We start from the raw sequence: 19011 nt of genomic DNA on the forward strand, positions 1-19011 counted from the left end.
TTCTGGCCGATTGCTTGTACGGTGTAAAACCGGCCTTTATAGGTAACCGATGCTCCACTAGCTCTCGGCTTAAACCTGGCATCTCATGGTATTCCCATGCAAAGCAACAAACATATTCTTTCAATAGCTCGATCAACTTAGATTTATGATCGGCTCTTAAATTTTAGTTTGCAAATGTCGGCCTAGGAATTGAACCATCTCCTATATCTTTCTCTTCTAATGGATCAGCCGATGTAAATCCTTATCCAAGTTTACCCATATCATCTAACTCTTTTATAGATTCATACGTATCATTCTCATTGGGCCGATATTCTGTAAGTCGCTTTTGTAACCACCCAGAGTTAGGATCCATTTAAATACATTATACTTTGGAGTCGATTTCCACCAACCGGCTTTAAAGAAACGGGCACAAAACCATTCTTTGCAGCGGTGAGAAAGTCAAACTCGGATAGGTTGCGCCCCGTCAAGCAAGTAGCATTGGGATGTTGCCAATCCACCGATGCATCGGCCAAAGCAACACAAGCCGAATTATCCGCATGAATGACTTCCACTTCATCATCAACCCGTTGAATTAAAAACTGGTGCATAGTAGATGGCACGCATTGGTTTGCATGAAACCCAATCACGGTCTAATATCACATTGTAGTTACCTTGCACCTCGCCGACAAAGAATGCGGTAGCCAAAGTTTTTCTTCCCACCGTAAGCTCCACATACATCACACCTTTGGCTTCAGTTTTCTCTTTACCTTCAAATCCATTGAGCACCATGTTGGTCTTTATCAACTCTTCATCACGCATCCCCAATTTTTTGAAGACCCAATATGGCATAAGATTCACCACAGCACCACCATCAACAAGCATTCTAGCAACCGGTCATCCATTAATATGACCTTTAAGGAACAATGGCTTCAAGTGCGTCGCCGGTTCTTTTGGCTTCTTGAATATAGCATTTTTAGGACCAAAATCCAATTGGGCTACTTCCCCTTCTTCATCTATAGCATGAAATTCAGCAGGTAAGTAATACACCATATTAACATCCATGCCTTCATGAACCAGTGTATACTCATCATCCAGAATATCATCTCCATCCTCAAGCATGTCCACTAACTCCGAAATATCTCCAAGTGAAGAGGAAGTAATAGGTGAAGTGAATGATGTAATAGCGGTTGCATCGTCCTCCGTTGGTGGTGTAGGTGCTGTTATGACCAATGCAGAAGCTGCTATGCTTTCCTTTTGCTTAGGCCTCCACACTTGTTTTGCGGGCACCATGGGACGGGTTTCATTGAACAGTTTATCCCTTTGCCTCTCCGCTTCTTGTTCCTCCTTCTCGTGGCTCCTCATGCGGTGCAACCTCCTTTTTTGTGCCTTGGTCAGACCGGAGGGACACCACTTAGGCTGAGTATATTTTGGATCCCTCGGCTTGGCCTTGCTTGTACTAGCTTCATGATCATTAGCCATGGGACCTTGCTGGACAATAGCCACATCCTTATTAGAATTAGTTGGATTATTAACAATAATCGGCTTTTTGATTATTAATTCTTTAGTGCCTATCATAATAGTTTTAGCACGCCGTTTCAGCTCTTCAAACGGTGGAAACGTATGAGGTACTCTAATAATCTTGGCTTGCAACAAAGCATCAAATATTCTATCACACTTAGCAATGTTGAAAGTAAATTTCATCTCTTCATCACGATTCTTATGAATCGGCTTTAAATCATTGCAAGTAAATGGTTTGGCCTTAGATGGCCAAACAAATTTAGTAGCATAAATATCACCCTCACCGCCTGAGTGCTCACTATCATACTCAACCATATTCATCTTAGGACGATTAGTTTTCTACCTATGAACCTCTTTAAGATCTTTGCTTCGGCTTTCCCGAGCCAAAGCCCTTTCTTTGTAAGACTTGGTTGATATTTAAAAACTCATAGCCTTCTAGCCTTTCTCTAATGTGAGTTCTCAAACCACTAAGCACAAGATCAGCTAAATCTCTCTCGGTTATCACCAAACTATAGCACTGGTTTTTTGTATCTCTAAATCTCTTGACATAATCGGAGACCGATTCATCATGCTTTTGTCTAACTGATGTAAGATGTGACAACTTAAGCTCATTATCGCCACTATAAAAATGATCATGATTTTTTTGTTCTAGTTGCGACCATAAACGAACAGAACCATGTGGTAAAGCGGCAAACCATGAAAATGCGGTACCGGTTAAAGATAAAGAAAATAAACACACTTTCAATTCATTTAGTGAGCCTGCTTCACCCAATTGTGCCAAGTATTGACTAACATTCTCCCATGTGGTTTTTGTGCCCTCTCCATTAAACTTAACAAAATCTGGAATTATATATTCTGGAGGGCATTGAATTGCATCAAAGTATTCTGGACATGGCTTTTGGTAAATACAGTTCCTTGGTAACTCAACTCCAAAATTATCTCGGAGCATCTTAGCCATCTCCTCTATAAGATTAGCTAGACCATCATTCAGAGTGGACGATGAAGCTTGTGGTAGTGGCATAGGAGGAGCAGGATTAGTAGCTACAGGTGTGAATTGTGGCATGTATGCCGAATTGTAATTCAGCAATGATCTAACAACGTTTGCACTTGTATGTAGGGTTTGGTTTGGTGTCACCACCGAATTTGGCATACTCATGACAGGATTAATGGATGCAAAAATTGATTTGTTGGGCTAGAAAATTCATGGGCACGAGAGGCGCCGATGAAATAGGTAAAGTTGGATTAGGATTTCTGCCGTAACAGGGCACACCAACATTACCAATAGATGATTGAGGCATAGTTTTTTGAGCACTACTATTTTCCAAGAAAATTTGATATAAAAGATTATTGCTATCAGTAATGCGACTATCAATTTCAGCCCATACCTCGAGAGAGAAGGTATTACTCACAAAGGGTTTAACCTGTTCATCATGAAGAGGAGGAAGCTTGATTTCTCCAACTGGAGTGATGTTACCTTGGCGATCCTTCTTGAAATTCCCAACAAACTCTAGAAACTCCTTCTCTTCATGTGCCTTCTTGGAATCCTCATAAACTTGGCGATGTTCTGCCGATAATTCCTCAAAATTGGGCTTGATGATGTTACCGCATCCACTTCAGATGGCTTAGAAATCTTGTCGCTGCTAGACATGATGGATGATGATTGCTCTTTAGTCCCTAGTCGAGTCGCTAGAAAGTGTGTTCGCACACGAACACGTCACCGTGTACCCTCGGTGTCGAGCGCGATACACAAGACACGTCACCGAAGGAGGCTCACAGAAAGCGTGATACGCAAGACAATCCAGCGAGCGCTTTTGAAGACCCGAAACCCCACGCGTCCGGGAGAGATCCCGTCTGGACGCACGGCGGTGATGGGCTGCCCTAGGTCGGATCGCCCGCCCCTAGGACTTCGTAGATCGAATCTCTCTGAAGCGAAGAACACCGATGAACGTGAAGCAGAAAACTAGGGTAGGAGATGGAAGTTTGTAGATGGGTTTTGCGATTTTGTGTTGTTTTTCAATCGGCCGCACCCCTCATGTATATAAGAGGCGTATAGACTTCCCGTGCAAGGAAAGGTTAGAATTCACGTTCAAAACCCTAGTTTGGGTCCAACTCAAAATCCGAACTTTCCAAAACTGTTCGGTTTGTAATCTGGCTGCACTTTGCAGGTCACTTTTGAGGCAGTAAACGACCTCCGATGAAAATGCACCCAAAAGCATATTTATTTGTTTCGACGAGACGAACAACTTTCGTGTTGAACATTTTTTTATTCGAGGTTATCTTCAGGGCCAAATCTCTCGCGCAAAACAGTTAATTACTCACGCAACTCATCAGACATAGTCACATGTGTGTCTGGTCCCGTGCATCATATTTTGCTCACTGTAGGGTCGCGCTGTGCGGGCTCTAACTTTTGCATAAGACCTCGGATTGGGATGATTTTTATATTAAAATCGATCATTTCGACGAGAAGAAGACAAATCGGGTAGATAAGTTTTCAATATGAGGCGGTCTTGGGGCGTAATCAGCCGAACAGTGTTCTGGATACAAAAATCTCAGTACTTCGAACACAACTTCGACCTTAGAGATTAGATCGGATGGCTATGAACCAAATATCAAAGTTTCTCCTTCCGACGACATGAAACTTTCCCGCTTTGAGCACTTTTCCATTTGAGGCCTTCTTAATTATGTTTTTGACCATGCCAAAATCTGGGGTCAACAACAACGAACACCAGAAATAATAGAAATCACATTCAACATAGATCACCTAGCAACGACTACAAGAGACTGAAGTGAGCCGAAGGCACGGCATCTCATCGCCCCTCTCTCGTCGGAGCCGGGCAAAACTTGTTGTGGTAGAGAGTCTGAAAGTCGTCGTGCTAAGAGCAACTCCAATCGGCCGACCCAAACGGACACCGATTTTGTCCGCTTTTTGTACGTTTGGGTCGCCCGTCCGTGCATCCGTGTCCGCTTTTTCGTTTGAGTAGGTCGATGCGTCCAACGGGGGCAGGCACATTTTGGGCATGTCTGCGTTGGCATTCTGTCAAGCACCTGGTGGGCAAACTCATGTGCCGTCTCACCCCACCCCCGGTGCCCGCGAGCTCGCTTCCGTGTCGTAGCTCAGCCGCAGCTCGCCGCGCCCGCTCGGCCACACCGCCACTCTGCTGCGCCCTCACTTGTTCGCTCGCACGCACCGCCACGCGCCGTGCACGCTCGGCTGCGACCCCGCTTGCCCGCTCACGCGCTGTGCATGCTGCAGCTCACCCCGCCCGCCCGCGCGTCCCACAGCTCGGCCGTGCCCCCGCTGAACAGCTCGCCCCACCCCACGAGCTCGCCACTGCTCTGCCCATGCGGAATGACATGCGCGCGGCCACACTGGCGTAGTTCCCGCGGATCAGCAGGATAGCAGTCGACAGCAAATAGGAGGTGGTCGAGTGGGGCAGCGAGGGCGGCGGGCGTGTCGGAGCTGTGCGCCTCAAGGCGCGCCTTGGCATCGGCGCAGAGGAGGAGAGAGGTAGGGTGGGGGCTGGGCCAATGAATAAAACAAAGAGAGAGAGGTGGGTGGGCGGGTGACAGGTGGGTCAGGCCCGGACACAGACGGACGAGGCAGGCACAGAAAACGTCCGCTTTGTGTTCACCTCGGACCCAAATGCGGCCCATATTTGGGACAGAAATGGGTCCGAGCGGACACAAAACATGCACGAAATGAAAATGGGTATGTGCATTGGGCCGATGCTTTTGTCCGTCTTGACCCAAACGGACAATTTTTGTCCGCCCGTTGGAGTTGCTCTAACGCCCCATAGGACCAGCCCACTAGAAAAACAACCGTCGCCGATGGAGTGGCGTTGATCATAAGGATCCAAGCTGAAGACACACAAACTTAGATGAGCGACAAACAAATTGGAGCAGATCCACCAAAGATAGATCCACCGGGGACACATCTCCACACGTCCACCGATGGTGCTAGATGCACCACCGGAACGGGGGCTAGGCGGGAAGAGCCTTATTCCATGTTTAGGGGGCCGCCACCGTCTCACGTTCCTGAGCAGGATGCAAATGCTAACAAAACACAAAGCAACATCTTAAAACGAAGCCCTCCCACAGGCAAGGGCTGGGAAGCACCGCACCTCCATGGCCCTAAGGCCACTGGAGACGAGGTGGACCGGCAACGGCGCTGACGCCGGCGGGAGGCGGAGAAAACCTAATCTTGGAAGAGGAGACGATGGTTACGTGGTTGCACCGGTTACTTGCAACCGGTTTGAATGATGGTTTAATGATAGGTTATATGTGTGGACATATATTTGTATTTTCGCTGGTCATGGCTTCTTCCTTTTTTTGGGATTTATATGTACTAAACTTTGATACTCATCATTTAATAAATGTGGTTATGTGATGCGTCAGTAGTCCATTAACTCAAATTGAATGATGCTTTAGGCCAACAACTTAAAAAACAATTTAGGCCATAAAATCATGTATTTGATCAAATAAGGCCAAAACCAAATTGGGATGGAAAAAGTCGACCACTTGGCTGCCACCTAGGGCCACTTAATGCCAGGTCCGACGTTTGACATAGCTTTCCTCTCCCTCTCAACACTTTATCTATCCTTGTTTCGGCCTCCGGTATCTTGGGTACCCGCGATCCCTAGGATCACAAGTTGAGAAGACTTAGTCAAGGCACAACAGGGTGATTAATTTTCCTTGTCTAGATCTAAGGGTATCTCCAAAGTGGACCCTCAAACCACCCGCAACTGTCCAGACTGCGCGGTCCAGACCATGGAAGCCATACAGCGCTGGCTTGTATCGGTCTGCCAACCAGTTCAGACGTAGTTTCTTCAGCAAACACGAGATAAAGTGGGGGGTTGCGGGAGTCCGGACAGTAGGCACGTAGGACTCCGACACCCCAGGCCCACCCAAAACCCCTCCCGAACCCCGCAACTCCATCCTCCCATTTTCTGTCCTGAGTTTTCCTCTCTTGCCTTCGCCGCAGCTCTGCCATCCTGTACCCCTACCGGAACTCGACAGTGACAACACCTCTAGCGATACACCCGGGCTCCATGCCACTTTTCGTACACCAACGTTCCACACCTCTCCTCGGACCGTCGTTCAGGTACCATCCGCTCCTACACTGCTCACCATCCCCGGCAACTGTTTGGTGAATTGTCAGAGCTAATTTTTTTGTCCACTCTTCTTTGAAGCAATGGATTCGGATATGGAGTACATCTATGAGCACTATGTTGAATTGTCCGACTCGTACGATGAGGAGGACTACACGAATGAGACGACGATGATGCAGGACATGCTTACAAGCACAAAGTGTGCGGAGGAGCATGTCGTCAACTTCAAGGGATTGATCAAGGGTCATCGAGTGCTCAACCGCAACTGGGTGCGCGGCCATTTGACACTGATGTCCGACTACTTTTCTCCTGATCCCCTCTTCGCCAACAATTTTTGTTGGCGATTTTAGATGTGCAAAAATGTCTTCGATCGTCTGTACCATGACGTCCGGTCCTTTGATGACTACTTCATCTTGAAGAAGGATGTTGTGGGAAGGATTGGATTCTCTGGTTACGCACTGCGGATGCTTGCATATGGCATGGCCGCTAATTTGTGGGATGAGTACGTACGGATGTCCGAGAGCACATGCGGAGATGCCATGTTTACGTTCGCAAGTGCCATGGTCGAGGTGTTTGGACTGTAGTACCTGAGAGAACTAACTGTGGCAGACACCGAGAGGATCTTGGGATCTCGGAAGCAAGAGGGTGGCCAGGTTTGCTCGGATCACTTGAATGCTTGCATTGGAAATGGAAGAACTGCCCAAAAGCTTTGCAAGGGCAATATTAGGGTCGTGTTAGGAAGCCCACCATCATTCTGGAAGCAGTTGCATCACATGATATTTCAGTCGGAATCGGGGCTTCGGTGACCCAAAGGTTCGAACACTGGGGTGAGCTCCCCCTTCCGCTTCGTCCTAACCAACAGCTAAACACGGTGATGTTGCGGCCTGCGTGATCTAGCAAGAACAAACTGGTGGCACGGCGGTTACCCAGGTTTGGGCCACCTTCCTGTGTAAAACCCCACTCTTGCTTAGTTGGGATTGCTCGAGGGAGAGAGTGTACAAGTGTTGGGCGCTCTCGTTTTTGATCGATCCCTCTCTACAGTGGCACCTTGCCCTCCTTTATACTGCCTCGGTCCTCTTCCCCCGAAAATATGAGTGGGAAAGGGTTGCCACACAACGGAAAGTTTGAAAGGGGACAAGGGCGCAATCTATCCTGACAAAAGGTGGTCTTCGCCTGCTAAAGTTGCTATCCTGACGCGCCGGTGGGCTCGGCGATGACGCACGTCCTGGCGCTGAGTTGTCCTGGTCTTAATTCACCAAAGAGGAAGGCTTTGGGACTTGCTTTGGAGGGAGGGAGGTAGGCGTCACTACTCCCTTAGCACCAAAGAGGAAACTGGTCTTGGTCAAGTCCTGCCATCCTTATCCTGACAGCAGGACGTCACCCACGTGGTGGGCACATGCTCGGCCACTGGCCCCACGCAACTTCCTCCGCGGGGTAGCCTCGCGAGGTGGCCTCATGAGGGGGCCTCACGAGGCTACCTGACACCTTTTGATTTCTGTAGCGTTCCGTCTGGCGGCGAAGGGGCCTCGCGAGGATGGCTCCTCGTGAGGTGACTTGCTCCGGAGAGCCTAAGGCAGAGCCGTCTCTCATGGGCCACCCCAAGAGTTGCCTCCTGGGCCACAGGTAGACGAGCCGTGGTACCCTGGTTCCCACTGGACCGACAGTAGCCCCCGGGCCCGCTGCACGCACGTTCTGCCCATTAGGAATGAAACGACACGGGGCCCATCGAACTGTCAGGCCTAGGGAGTGATGCATGGCAGCTTTGACAGGACGGGATGCCGCCACTCCCCCATGACACCTCGGGGGTTCTGGGTTGCGCCCTCCCAGGTTGTGCCTCCAGAGGACGAGGTGACCCTTGATGTGGAGGGCAACGTGTTTCACGAGGAGGATACGCTCGCCGAGGCCACAGGAGGAGGCCTTGACAGGCCCCACGCGCGAGGCCTAAGGAGCTAGCTCGAGCGAGCCCCGAGGGAGCGGCAGCATCAGCCGCTCCAGCGTGAAGCTGAAGAAAAGGCGATGGGTTGAGCCCCCTTGGCGGCGCATGGACCCTTGCTACCTCTTGAGCACTGCGTTGGTTTTCCCTTGAAGAGGAAAGGGTGATGCAGCAAAGTAGCGTAAGTATTTCCCTCAGTTTTTGAGAACCAAGGTATCAATCTAGTAGGAGGCCAAGCACAAGTCCCTCGCACCTACACAAACAAATAAATCCTCGCAACCAACACAATAAAGGGGTTGTCAATCCCTTCACGGCCACTTACGAGAGTGAGATCTGATAGATATGATAAGATAATATTTTTTGGTATTTTTGTAATAAAGATGCAAAGTAAAATAAAAGGCAATAAAAATAGCTAAGTGTTGGAAGATTAATATGATGGAAAATAGACCCCGGGGCCATAGGTTTCACTAGTGGCTTCTCTCAAGAGCATAAGTATTACGGTGGGTGAACAAATTACTATTGAGAAATTGACAGAATTGAGCATAGTTATGCGAATATCTAGGTATGATCATGTATATAGGCATCACGTCCGAGACAAGTAGACCGACTCCTGCCTGCATCTACTACTATTACTCCACACATCGACCGCTATCCAGCATGCATCTAGAGTATTAAGTTCATAAGAACAGAGTAACGCTTTAAGTAAGATGACATGATGTAGAGGGATAAACTCATGCAATATGATATAAACCCCATCTTGTTATCCTCGATGGCAACAATACAATACGTGCCTTGCTGCCCTACTGTCACTGGGAAAGGACACCGCAAGATTGAACCCAAAGCTAAGCACTTCTCCCATTGCAAGAAAGATCAATCTAGTAGGCCAAACCAAACTGATAATTCAAAGAGACTTGCAAAGATAACCAATCATACATAAAAGAATTCAGAGGAGATTCAAATATTGTTCATAGATAAACTTGATCATAAACCAACAATTCATCGGTCTCAACAAACACACCGCAAAAGAAGATTACATCGAATAGATCTCCACAAGAGAGGGGGAGAACATTGTATTGAGATCCAAAAAGAGAGAAGAAGCCATCTAGCTAATAACTATGGACCCGAAGGTCTGAAGTAAACTACTCACACATCATCGGAGAGGCTATGGTGTTGATGTAGAAGCCCTCCGTGATCGATGCCCCCTCCGGCGGAGCTCCGGAAAAGGCCCCAAGATGGGATCTCATGGGTACAGAAGGTTGCGGCGGTGGAATTAGGTTATTGGCTCCGTATCTGGTAGTTTGGGGGTACGTAGGTATATATAGGAGGAAGAAGTACGTCGGTGGAGCAACGTGGGGCCCACGAGGGTGGAGGGCACGCCCAGGTGGTAGGCGCGCCCCCTACCTCGTGCCTTCCTGGTTGATGTCTTGACGTAGGGTCCAAGTCCTCTGGATCATGTTCGTTCCAAAAATCACGTTCCCGAAGGTTTCATTCCGTTTGGACTCCGGTTGATATTCTTTTTCTGCGAAACTCTGAAATGGGCAAAAAAGTAACAATTCTGGGCTGGGCCTCCGGTTAATAGGTTAGTCCCAAAAATAATATAAAAGTGTATAGTAAAGCCCATTAATGTCCAAAACAGAATATAATTTAGCATGGAACAATAAAAAATTATAGATACGTTGGAGATGTATCAAGCATCCCCAAGCTTAATTCCTGCTCGTCCTCGAGTAGGTAAATGATAAAAACAGAATTTTTGATGTGGAATGCCATAAAAATAATAATACTTCAAGCATACTAACTAAGCAATTATGTATTCTCAAAATAACATGGCCAAAGAAAGTTATCCCTACAAAATCATATAGTATGTCTATGCTCTATCTTCACCACACAAAGTATTTAAATCATGCACAACCCCGATGACAAGCCAAGCAATTGTTTCATACTTTTGATGTTCTCAAAATTTTTCAATCTTCACGCAATACATGAGCGTGAGCCATGGACATAGCACTATATGTGGAATAGAATGGTGGTTGTGGAGAAGACAAAAGGGAGAAGATAGTCTCACATCAACTAGGCGTATCAACAGGCTATGGAGATGCCCATTAATAGATATCAATGTGAGTGAGTAGGGATTGCCATGCAACGGATGCACTAGAGCTATAAGTATATGAAAGCTCAACAAAAGAAACTAAGTGGGTGTGCATCCAACTCGCTTGCTCACGAAGACCTAGGGCATTTTGAGGAAGCCCATCATTGGAATATACAAGCCAAGTTCTATAATGAAAATTTCCCACTAGTATATGAAAGTGATATCATAGGAGACTCTCTATCATGAAGATCATGGTGCTACTTTGAAGCACAAGTGTGGTAAAAGGATAGTAACATTGTCCCCTCTCTCTTTTTCTCTCATTTTTTTATTTGGGCCTTTTCTCTTTTTTATGGCCTCTTTTTTTTAGTCCGGAGTCTCATCCCGACTTGTGGGGGAATCATAGTCTCCATCATCCTTTCCTCACTTGGGACAATGCTCTAAAAATGATGATCATCACACTTTTATTTACTTACAACTCAACAATTACAACTCAATACTTAGAACAAAATATGACTTTATGTGAATGCCTTCGGCGGTGTACCGGGATAATGAATCAAGAGTGACATGTATGAAAGAATTATGAACGGTGGCTTTGCCACAAATACGATGTCAACTACATGATCATCCAAAGCAATATGGCAATGATGGAGCATGTCATAGTAAACGGAACGGTGGAAAGTTGCATGGCAATATATCTCGGAATGGCTATGGAAATGCCATGATAGGTAGGTATGGTGGCTGTTTTGAGGAAGATATATGGCGGGTGTATGATACCGGCGAAAGGTGTGCGGTATTTGAGAGGCTAGCAATGGTGGAAGGAAGGAAAAGTGCGTATAATCCATGGACTCAACATTAGTCATAAAGAACTCATATACTTATTGCAAAAATCTACAAGTTATGAAAGCAAATTATTACGTGCATGCTCCTAGGGGGATAGATTGGTAGGAAAAGACCATCGCTCGTCCCCGACCGCCACTCATAAGGAAGACAATCAATAAATAAATCATGCTCCAACTTCATCACATAACGGTTCACCATACGTGCATGCTATGGGAATCAAAAACTTTAACACAAATATTTCTCTAATTCACAACTACTCAACTAGCATGACTCTAATATCATCATCTCCATATCTCAAAACAATTATCAAGCATCTAACTTCTCATAGTATTCAACACACTCATAAGATTTTTTTTTACTAATCTTAAATGCCTATCATAATTAAAGCAAATTACCATGCTGTTTTGTAGGAATCTCAAAATAATCTAAGTGAAGCATGAGAGAACAATAGTTTCTATAAAACAAAACCACCACCGTGCTCTAAAAAATATAAGTGAAGCACTAGAGCAAAAACTATATAGCTCAAAAGATATAAGTGAAGCACATAGAGTATTCTAATAAATTGCGAATCACGTGTGTCTCTCTCAAAAGGTGTGTACAGCAAGGATGATTGTGGAAAACTAACAAACAAAGACTCAAATCATACAAGACGCTCCAAGCAAAACACATATCATGTGGTGAATAAAAATATAGCTCCAAGTAAAGTTACCGATGGAAGTAGACGAAAGAGGGGATGCCTTCCGGGGCATCCCCAAGCTTTGGATTTTTGGTGTCCTTAGATTATCTTGGGGTGCCATGGGCATCCCAAAGCTTAGGCTCTTGCCACTCCTTGTTCCATAATCCATCAAATCTTTTACCCAAAACTTGAAAACTTCACAACACAAAACTTAACAGAAAATCTCGTGAGCTCCGTTAGCGAAAGAAAACAAAACACCACTTCAAGGTACTGTAATGAACTCATTCTTTATTTATATTGGTGTTAAACCTACTGTATTCCAACTTCTCTATGGTTTATAAACTATTTTACTAGACATAGATTCATCAAAATAAGCAAACAACACACGAAAAACAGAATCTGTCAAAAACAGAACAGTCTGTAGTAATCTGTAACTAACGCAAACTTCTGGAACTCCAAACATTCAGCCAAAATAGGACGACCTAGACAATTTTTTATTGATCATCGCAATTGGAATCAATATTTTATCACGTTCTGATGGTTTTTAACAATTATTTTCGTGAACAGAAAGTTTCTGCAATTTTCAGCAAGATCAAATAACTATCATCCAAGAAGATCCTATAGGTTTAACTTGGCACAAACACTAATTAAAACATAAAAACAAATCTAACCAGAGGCTAGATAAAATATTTATTCCTAAACAGAAGCAAAAAGCAAAAAAACTAAAAATAAAATTGGGTTGCCTCCCAACAAGCGCTATCGTTTAACGCCCCTAGCTAGGCATAGATAATTTCGATGATGCTCACATGAAAGACAAGAATTGAAGCACAAAGAGAGCATCATAAAGCATAAAAAAACACATCTAAGTCTAACATACTTCCTATGCATAGGCATTTTATAGGCAAACAAATTATCATAGCAAGCAAAAACTAGCATATGCAAGGAAGAGGAAAGAAACAATAGCAATCTCAACATAATGAGAGGTAATTTAGTAACATGCAAATTCCTACAACCATATTTTTCTCTCTCATAATAATTACATGTAGGATCAAAAGCAAATTCAACAATATAGCTATCACATGAAATTTTCTCTACATGATCCACATGCATGCAAAGTTGACACTCTTCCGAAATAGTGGGATTAACATTAACTAAAGTCATGACCTCTCCAAACCCACTTTTATCAAAAATACCATAAGATTGAACATTCTCCAAATATGTGGGATCTAAAGTTGACACTCTTCCAAATATACTTTCAATATTATTGCAAACACTATTATCAATCTCATATTCATCATGGGGCTTAAATAAATTTTCAAGATCATAAGAAGAATCACCCCAATCATGGTCATTGCAACAAGTAGTAGACATAGCAAAACTAGCATGCCCAAGCTTAGGGTTTTGCATATTATTAGCACAATTGACATCAAGAGAATTTATAGTAAATTATTGCAATCATGCTTTTCATCGAAGGAACTACCAAGTATAGGTGCAATAGCAACGATCTCATGTTTAACGTCAGGAACTATAGCAAATTCATCTTCATAAATATTGGCATCATGGCCACAAGGATAGCAAGCATCATGTTCATCAAGGGATATTTCAATCAAATCATCGGAATCATAATTATCTATAGATTCATGCATCTCATTATTTTCTTTAGAAGCAATGGTCATTCTTTCAATAAATTCTTTGACATAGACATTATGAGCATAGTTTTCATAGCAATATTCAAGTATGTCAAGATTTTCAGATTCGTAAAGAGTAGTATCATACTTTTCAATCAAAGAAGCAACTTCGTAAGAACTCTTAAAAGCAACAAATTCTTCAATTTGTTCGATATCATAGTAGCTATAAACACCCTTTGCATAAGAAGATAAGATTTTATTTTCATTAAACTCACATAGGTAGGGAAGGTGTTTTTTTAGGGTTCTTAGAGCAACAAGTAATATCACAAATTTCACAAAGATTCCAATCATAACACAGCAATTTGTTTATTTGATTCCATAAGAGTCTCCCTTTTTCAGACAAACGGTGACGCACAAAATGAGCATGCTCATCTAAAGATTTCCCATCAACTAGGCTAGTTGGGGTTTCAGCACGAGCGCATAAGGATCGAAGATGATCCAAGTAGAACACTTTAAGTGGATCCATATCAATAGATTTTTAGCAAGCAAAGATGCAAGCAAATAGAGGCACGTGGAAACACAAACAGAAAGGCATACGGGAAGAAGGCAAATAAAACGGCAAGGGTGAAGTGGGGAAGAGGAAAACGAGAGGCAAATGGCAAATAATGTAATGCGAGGCATAAGGGTTTGTGATGGGTACTTGGTATGTTGACTTTTGCGTAGACTCCCCGGCAACGGCGCCAGAAATGGCTCGTTGACGGGAAATCAAATCTTGACTTGACTTAGTGTGAGCCTCCCCAGCAACGGCGCCAGAAATCCTTCTTGCTACCTCTTGAGCACTGCGTTGGTTTTCCCTTGAAGAGGAAAGGGTGATGCAGCAAAGTAGCGTAAGTATTTCCCTCAGTTTTTGAGAACCAAGGTATCAATCCAGTAGGAGGCCACGCACAAGTCCCTCGCACCTACACAAACAAATAAATCCTCGCAACCAACGCAATAAAGGGATTGTCAATCCCTTCACGGTCACTTACGAGAGTGAGATCTGATAGATATGATAAGATAATATTTTTGGTATTTTTGTAATAAAGATGCAAAGTAAATTAAAAGGCAATACAAATAGCTAAGTGTTGGAAGATTAATATGATGGAAAATAGACCCGGGGGCCATAGGTTTCACTAGTGGCTTCTCTCAAGAGCATAAGTATTACGGTGGGTGAACAAATTACTGTTGAGCAATTGACAGAATTGAGCATAGTTATGAGAATATCTAGGTATGATCATGTATATAGGCATCACGTCCGAGACAAGTAGACCGACTCCTGCCTGCATCTACTACTATTACTCCACACATCGACCGCTATCCAGCATGCATCTAGAGTATTAAGTTCATAAGAACAGAGTAACGCTTTAAGTAAGATGACATGATGTAGAGGGATAAACTCATGCAATATGATATAAACCCCATCTTGTTATCCTCGATGGCAACAATACAATACGTGTGTTGCTGCCCCTACTGTCACTGGGAAAGGACACCGCAAGATTGAACCCAAAGCTAAGCACCTCTTCCATTGCAAGAAAGATCAATCTAGTAGGCCAAACCAAACTGATAATTCGAAGAGACTTGCAAAGATAACCAATCATACATAAAAGAATTCATAGGAGATTCAAATATTGTTCATAGATAAACTTGATCATAAACCCACAATTCATCGGTCTCAACAAACACACCGCAAAAGAAGATTACATCGAATAGATCTCCACAAGAGAGGGGGAGAACATTGTATTGAGATCCAAAAAGAGAGAAGAAGCCATCTAGCTAATAACTATGGACCCGAAGGTCTGAGGTAAACTACTCACACATCATCGGAGAGGCTATGGTGTTGATGTAGAAGCCCTCCGTGATCGATGCCCCCTCCGGCGGAGCTCCGGAAAAGGCCCCAAGATGGGATCTCACGGGTACAGAAGGTTGCGGCGGTGGAATTAGGTTTTTGGCTCCGTATCTGGTAGTTTGGGGGTACGTAGGTATATATAGGAGGAAGAAGTACGTCGGTGGAGCAACATGGGCCCCACGAGGGTGGAGGGCTCGCCCAGGGGGGTAGGCGCGCCCCCTACCTCGTGCCTTGGTTAGTCCCAAAAATTGTTGGGGAACGTAGCAGAAAGTCAAAATTTTCCTACGTGTCACCAAGATCAATCTAGGAGATGCTAGCAATGAGAGGGGAGGAGTGCATCTACATACCCTTGTAGATCGCGAGCGGAAGCGTTCAAGTGAACGGGGTTGATGGAGTCGTACTCGTCGTGATCCAAATCACCGATGACCGAGCGCCGAACGGACGGCACCTCCGCGTTCAACACACGTACGGTTGGAAGACGTCTCCTCTTTCTTGATCCAGCAAGGGGAGGGAGAGGTTGATGGAGATCCAGCAGCACGACGGCGTGGTGGTGGAAGCAGCGGGGATCTTGGCAGGGCTTCGCCAAGCTCAGCGAGAGGGGGAGGTGTCACGGGAGGGAGAGGGAGGCGCTAGGGGCTTGGGGTGCTGCTCCCATGCGCCTCCCCACTATATATAGGGGTGGAGGGGGCTGGTTTCTTGCGCTCCAAGTCCGTTGGGGCGTTGGCAAAGGCGGGGGAAAGAAATCCCATCATTTCCCTTCCCCACCGATTGTTATCCCCCTTTTTTAGGGATCTTGATCTTATCCCTTCGGCATATGATCTTATTCCTTCTAAGGTGGGATCTTGGTGCGCCTTGACCAGGGGTGTGGGGCCTTGCCCCCACTACCCACGTTCATGTGGGTCCCCCCATGCAGGTGGGCCCCACTTCGGAACCTTCTAGAACCTTCCCGGTACAATACCGAAAAATCCCGAACATTTTCCGGTGGCCAAAATAGGACTTCCCATATATAAATATTTACCTCCGGACCATTCCGGAACTCCTCGTGACGTCCGGGATCTCATCCGGGACTCCGAACGACTTTCAGATTTCCGCATACTAATATCTCTACAACCCTAGCGTCACCGACCCTTAAGTGTGTAGACCCTACGGGTTCGGGAGACATGCAGACATGACCGAGACGACTCTCCGGCCAATAACCAACAGCGGGATCTGGATACCCATGTTGGCTCCCACATGTTCCACGATGATCTCATCAGATGAACCACGATGTCGAGGATTCAATCAATCCCGTATACAATTCCCTTTGTCAATCGGTACGTTACTTGCCCGAGATTCGATCGTCGGTATCCCAATGCCTTGTTCAATCTCGTTACCGGCAAGTCACTTTACTCATACCGTAATGCATGATCCCGTGACCAAACACTTGGTCACATTGAGCTCATTATGATGATGCATTACCGAGTGGGCCCAGAGATACCTCTCCGTCATACGGAGTGACAAATCCCAATCTCGATTCGTGCCAACCCAACAGACACTTTCGGAGATACCTGTAGTGCACCTTTATAGCCACCCAGTTACGTTGTGACGTTTGGTACACCCAAAGCATTCCTACAGTATCCGGGAGTTGCACAATCTCATGGTCTAAGGAAACGATACTTGACATTAGAAAAGCTCTTAGCAAACGAACTACACGATCTTGTGCTATGCTTAGGATTGGGTCTTGTCCATCACATCATTCTCCTAATGATGTGATCCCGTTATCAATGACATCCAATGTCCATGGTCAGGAAACCATAACCATCTATTGATCAACGAGCTAGTCAACTAGAGGCTTACTAGGGACATGTTGTGGTCTATGTATTCACAGATGTATTACGGTTTCCAGTTAATACAATTATAGCATGAACAATAGACATTTATCATGAACAAGGAAATGCAATAATAACCATTCTATTATTGCCTCTAGGGCATATTTCCAACAGTCTCCCACTTGCACTAGAGTCAATAATCTAGTTCACATCACCATGTGATTAACACTCAAAGTTTACTAGAGTCAATAATCTAGTCCACATCACCATGTGATTAACACTCAATGAGTTCTAGGGTTTGATCATGTTATGCTTACGAGAGAGGTTTTAGTCAACGGGTCTGCAACATTCAGATCCGTGTGTGCTTTACAAATCTCTATGTCATCTTGTAGATGTAGCTACCACGCGCTACTTGGAGCTATTCCAAATAACTGCTCTACTATACGAATCCGGTTTACTACTCAGAGTCATCCGGATTAGTGTCAAAGTTTGCATCGACGTAACCCTTTACGACGAACTCTTTTACCACCTCCATAATCGAGAAAATTCCTTAGTCCACTAGATACTAAGGATAAGTTCGACCGCTGTCATGTGATCCATTCCCGGATCACTATTGTACCCCTTGACTAACTCATGGCAAGGCACACTTCAGGTGCGGTACACAGCATAGCATACTGTAGAGCCTACGTCTAAAGCATAGGGGACGACCTTCGTCCTTTCTCTCTCTTCTGCCGTGGTCAGGTCTTGAGTCTTACTCAATACTCACACCTTGTAACACAGCCAAGAACTCCTTCTTTGCTGATCTATTTTGAACTCCTTCAAAATCCTGTCACGGTATGCATTCATTTGAAAGTACTATTAAGCGTTTTGATCTATCCTTATAGATCTTGATGCTCAATGTTCAAGTAGCTTAATCCAGGTTTTCCATTGAAAAACACTTTTCAAATAACCCTGGATGCTTTCCAGAAATTCTACATCATTTCTGATCAACAATATGTTAACAACATATACTCATCAAAAATTCTATAGTGCTCCCACTCACTTCTTTGGAAATACAAGTTTCTCATGAACTTTGTATAAACCCAAAATCTTTGATCATCTCATCAAAGCGTTCATTCCAACTCCGAGATGCTTACTCCAACCCTTAGAAGGATTGCTGGAGCTTTGCATACTTGTTAGCATCTTTCAGGATTGACAAAACCTTCTGGTTGTATCACATACAACCTTTCCTTAAGAAAATCGTCGAGGAAACAATGTTTTGACATCCTATCTGCAAGATTTCATAAATAATGCAGTAACTGCTAATATAATTCTAACAGACTCTTAGCATCGCTACGAGTGAGAAAGTCTCATCGCAGTCAACTCCTTGAACTTGCCGGAAAACATCTTAACGACAAGTCGAGCTTTCTTAATGGTGACACTTACCATCATTGTATGTCTTCCCTTTAAAATCCATCTGTACCCAACAGCCTTACGACCATCAAGTAGTTCTTTCAAAGTCTATACTTTGTTTTCATACATGGATCCTCTCGAATTTTATGGCCTCAAGC

The sequence above is a fragment of the Triticum aestivum genome, chromosome 4D (assembly GCF_018294505.1).
Source record: "Triticum aestivum cultivar Chinese Spring chromosome 4D, IWGSC CS RefSeq v2.1, whole genome shotgun sequence".
NCBI lineage: Eukaryota > Viridiplantae > Streptophyta > Magnoliopsida > Poales > Poaceae > Triticum > Triticum aestivum.